Consider the following 5,408-nt stretch of genomic DNA (forward strand, 5'->3'; position numbering starts at 1 on the left):
GACTTCAAAAAAATTCTATTGCGAAGAAGACCTTCGGGTGATTCATGCAATCAAATTCTGTTAGGGAGGAGAAAGTCTAGCTGTCAGTGGTATTAATAAACGCCCGGTGTAAAACCACAGAATCTGGGCATTCATACCCCCTCTCCCCAAGGAGCTCAGTGAGCTTTGGGTGCATTACTTTCCTTTATTCATCCTCACAAGGGAACTCGAAGAGGAAGAGGGGGGCCAGCCTTCTTTAAACAATCTTCCTAGAATTTGTAGCTGCTGTAATATACGTGGTACAGCAGTTCCCCCACCATAATCCACAGTTTTGCTTTCTGTGGTTTCAGTTACCTTCAGGACAGTATTATAAGATATTTTGAGAAAGAGAGAGAGACCACATACACATAAATCTTATTTGAGTATATTGTTATAATCATTCTATTTTATTTTTGTTTACTGCTGCCAATCTCTTACTGTGCCTAGTATATAAATTAACCTTTATCATAGGTATGTATGGGAAAAAATATAGTCTGTATAAAGTTCTGTACTATCTGCAGTTTCAGGCATACCCCTGCAGATAATGGGGGCTAGAGTATATACACTGTTTTTCACTCTAGGCTCCTCCAACTAAGTAGAAATGTGGAGACTTGATAAGGTTTAGAAAGAACCTAAAATAGCTATTAAAGGTAGAGCCACTAGATCAGCGCAGCTGTCAGGGTTTGAAGGCACCCCTGCTTTTGGAGCTGGCAAAGACCTAAGGAATCCACCACGAGGAGAGAAGGAGGAGGCATGGACACACACAGGTGATTTAGGAGCCTGCGGATACACCTCACCCCGAGGCAAGCTCTCCCACCCTCTGCTGCCAAGGAGAGTGCTGGCACATCTCTCTGGCAGTCTTCCACCTGAAAGAGCTAATCTGCCAGGCATCGCACACTCATCTTCCTGTGGGCTGCCAGGAAGAATCTGGGTCAGTGGGAGTTTACAGCTGTAGCAGCAGCCAGACCAGTCATGAACTACGGTGAGTCTACATCTCACCTGGTGGTCAGAGTGACCATGAGCACTCTTAAGAGAAACGGCTCTGATACCAAACCTGTTACTATGCAGAAAGTAAACTCAGACCCTTTGACATCTGTAGTCCCTCTGGAAAATTGGAAATCACACACACACACACACACACACACCCCTATCCCCAAGCTCTTATTAGCCCCCAACTCACTTTGCTCATCCACTTTGCGGAAAAGATTTAACGAATCCTTTAAGGCTATGTTGCCTCTCCCAGGGGTATTTGCATAAAAGAGCCAATGAATAAAACCATCATTTTATATGGGAAATTGGCAAATCAAGTGGAGGAGGCATTTAAGGCCTAGAAGATCCCTCACCTAGCCATAGATAATACAAGAAGTGTGGTGGATAACTACTGTACCTACTCAACATGCAGGGCATAGGAACAGCATGGAGACTGGCATGGAGGAGGGCTAAATTCTCAGAGGGTTGCCACCAACTCAACAGTGAGGGGCTCAGACCCTTCACCTCTGTGGGTGTCAGTGTGCTTCTCTGTAGAATGAAGGGTAGGAAGAACCGGTCCACACCACTCCTTCCACCACCTCCTCTCCTCATCCCTCTTCCTTCTCTTTCACTGTTGGGGCAGCTGTGTGGATATCAGAGTTCAGCTGTACAAGCCAGAGTGGGAAGTTTTGGCTGATTGCCAGTTTTCTTCAGAATTTCTCTACAGGTTGAATTAGGGAGCAGCAAGCTGGTGGCAGGGGGGGGACCAGTGTTTGTTGTGCTTTCCATAAAATGAGATCCATCTCTTCTAAGCCACCCTTTTCTCCAGTACTGACTAGCTGATCTCCAAGATAGCTGATAGTCTAGTTTCAGGATTAGCCCTGTGGTCTGATCCACTGGCTACTCCAGATGGACCTGTCTCCAGGCTCTTCTGTGCATTTGGCCTTCCCTCTGGGCAGAAATGCACCAGGTAAAGGACATAACTAAACCGGTTGTATCAGAGCAGCCTGCCTGAGAGAGATCAAGCAGGGCACAGGTAAAAATGTTAATAAAAATTAAAAATAGAATCTGCAGAACAGGTATTGCTCTTTCTCATTTGGCGAAGGCCTGCTGCCAATATCAGAGTGATCCTTACCAATGTGATGAGTCGGGGGAAGGCCACAGAAAGGACCGCCGAATGCTTGTGTGATATGTGTTGTTTTAACATTTCTGAAATCCCGTTCTTAGTCTGCACACCTTGTCCAAGGCTCCGATGTTATCCAAGTGATTCATCATTTAATGCTGTTGGCTTCAACATGGATTTAATGGTAATTAAACCAAGTGCACACCATGTGGAGATCTATTCACTTGAAGGTCCTTCAGTTCAGGTCACCCAGGTATGCCCGAGGGCTCCTGCCACAGCTGATCCGGTGCTAGATGCTGAGGATACATGGTGAGTTCCTTCCCTCCCCTCAGGGGCAGGTGTCTGGATGGGTAACTTTAATATGATGTCAGATACAGAGAGGGCCAAAGGAGCATGAAGGCAGGCCCTTGACCTCCCAGCTGGTGAGCTGGAGACCTCAGGGAGATAGAGTGAGGTGCAATTTGCAGGATGAAAGAAGTTACTCAGGTGAGCGGGAGGAAGGGAATGGCATTCCCAGTAGAGGGAGCTCTCTTTTTGTGTATTGTGGACAGGAAGGAGGTGGGAGGTCGGAGGTGGGAAGAAGGTGGTCAGAAGGAAGAAAAGGGATTGCATTCTGTCTCTTTTCTACCCATCTGCACTCTTATTCCTGCAGAAATAGAAAGAGAAAATCCACATCTAGGGATGGTTTTTATCAGCTTAAAGGAGATAGAATAAATTTGGAGTGCTGTTTCTAATAGCAACAAAACAAACAAATCAGAAAACCCAACCTGCAAACAACCTGAATGTCTATCCGCAGGAAAATGCTTAAACAAACCCAGTACATTCATATATATTATAGAATAATATGTAGTTTAAAAAAAATAAGATAGCTGTATATGTACAGAGAGATATCCAAGAAATATTAGTAAATAAAAAAGCAAGTCATAGAAAAATATATACAGTGTATATGTTCCCATTTATGTAAAGAAATATGTGCATCTTACTTGTGGTTTTGTGCATCTATATACATGCACATATATAAACACATAGGAAAAAAGTCTGGAAAGATTCTTAACTTCTGGGGAGGGAAGTGGGATTGGAGGATGGCAAAGAAGGACTTTCACTTTCTGCTCAATTCGCTTCCATATTGTTTATATTTTTACCCCAGCGTGTATTACTGAGGTAATTTTTTTTTTTTTTTAGTCGGGGAGGAAGCAATTGAATAGAAATGCAAAGCTCTTCAAAGGAGACCTATAAAGTCATCTTTGTTTTGTTCATTCTTCTCATGTTTCTGCATTAGGGCATTCTCCTAAATTGGGGAGAAACCAAAATGCCCAGAAGTTAAATTCTGCAACTGTCATCATGCAAAATGCCAAATAAGAGAACAAAAGTAAGTTGGATTCTATATTGTTAGGAAGGGATGGTTAATTTGATTGACTCTCGGGAGCTATTTTTCTAGCATTAAGTAATTCTAAGGAGCCCTTTTGTGATCATCTCTGAGTAAATAAAGAAGTGAAATTGCAATCAAATAAATAATGAATCAACTTTAATGCTTTCAGAGAGAATATAAGCTAAATTACAATGTGGATTTAAATTGTAATATGTAAGAAGCACATTATCCCAATGGCAATATTTTCTAAAATGTCTCTTCTTTTTTTTTTTTTGAGACAGACTTTTGCTCTTGTCACCCAGGCTGGAGTGCAATGGCTCAATCTCAGCTCACTGCAACCTCCACCCAGGTTCAAGTGATTCTCCTGCCTCAGCCTCCCAAGTAGCTGAGATTACAGGCGCCTGCCACTATACGCAGCTAATTTTTGTATTTTGTGTAGAGATGAGGTTTCACCATATTGGCCAGACTGGTCTCAAACTCCTGACCTCAGGTGATCCACCTGCCTGGGCTTCCCAAAGTGCTGGGATTACAGCCATAAGCCACCACAGCCAGCCTAAAATGTCTCTTCTTACCTAGCTTCCACCTCCAAGCACACATGTCTCTCACACATCCGTGATTTTGCTATCGAGTACGAAGCCAACAACAAAGCAGAACATCTAGCACCAACAAATGTTTAGATGATACACTGTTAGAGCAGCTCCCACCAACACCAGATGGGCTTAGGGGTCATTTCGCTCTTTAGCATCTCCCTGACGGAAGCCTGCAGAAAATTTCTAAGGTTATCTGGTGCTGGTGAGAGCTGAGCTCAACTCCACTAGACCACAGAGTCCCAGATCATATGTCCCAGATTCGACCTCTGGTTCATGTCAGACCTAGCAAGAGTTTGGGGCCACCTTCACTTTTCAACTTGCCAGGGATAGAAAATGTGGATGGCCTTTCCCACTGTTTATGTGGGTCAGGTCGCTTAACCTGGGTAGTCTCCTATTTCCTCACATCCACAGGGGCGTTCACTTTCTAGACCAGAGAATATATTTAAACCCCATGTTACCGTTGAGGAAAAAGCCCTAATAGTAAAGAAGATCCTCTTTTTGAAGAGAAGGGCAAGGCCGTCTCACACCAAAACAAAGCAATCCACATAAGACCCTTTTCTTTTGCCTCAGGAATTGTTTCCTTTTTTTTTTATTTTTTATTTAGTTTTTTTTTCTTTTTGAGACAGAGTCTTGCTCTGTCGCCCAGGCTGGAGTGCAGTGGTGCAATCTCAGCTCACTGCTAGCTCCGCCTCCCGGGCCCATGCCATTCTCCTGCCTCAGCCTCCTGAGTAGCTGGGACCACAGGTGCCCACCACCATGCCCAGGTAATTGTTTTGTATTTTTAGTAGAGACGGGGTTTCACGGTGTTAGCCAGGATGGTCTCGATCTCCTGACCTTGTGATCCACCCGCCTCAGCCTCCCAAAGTGCTGGGATTACAGGTGCCACCATGCCCAGCTAATTTTTTTTTTTTTTTTAAAGTGGAGATGGGGTTTTGCCATGTTGCCCAGGTCAGTCTCGAACTCCTGAGCTCAAGCAATCCACCTGCCTCGGCCACCCAAAGTGATGGGATTACACTGTGCCCAGCCACCTCAGGAATTCTCTAAGTGGAGAATTAGTGGTGGGAATGTCACACCTGATCGCTCACAGGTCTCTACATTCAAATTTGTCCAAGGCTTATTACTGGGATCCCTGGACATAATCTAAAGGGTTCACAGACTAGTTGGATGGGGGAGGAATCACTATTTCCACTAACCTCTCTCTGAAATTTATCAAGTTTTCTATTTTAAATAAGGTAACATTGCTTCTCGGTCTTTTGGCTAAGATCAAGGGTAGTATCTGTTCCTATCAGTTTAAATGTGGTAACAAACTACAGCAGTCTTATTGGTACCTGTGGCTTAG

The 5,408-nt window shown here is 44.0% G+C and overlaps 1 long non-coding RNA gene across 1 annotated transcript; it reads left to right on the forward strand.

The window, feature by feature from the left end:
• Positions 1-1,939: 1,939 nt before the first annotated feature.
• Positions 1,940-3,618, forward strand: LOC105523899. The gene is made up of 3 exons (XR_001003662.1): positions 1,940-2,023; positions 2,355-2,419; positions 3,293-3,618. It is a non-coding gene; the product is annotated as an uncharacterized LOC105523899 (long non-coding RNA).
• Positions 3,619-5,408: the final 1,790 nt, after the last annotated feature.

This window comes from Colobus angolensis, unplaced genomic scaffold (genome assembly GCF_000951035.1).
Source record: "Colobus angolensis palliatus isolate OR3802 unplaced genomic scaffold, Cang.pa_1.0 Scaffold48, whole genome shotgun sequence".
Taxonomy (NCBI): Eukaryota; Metazoa; Chordata; class Mammalia; order Primates; family Cercopithecidae; genus Colobus; species Colobus angolensis.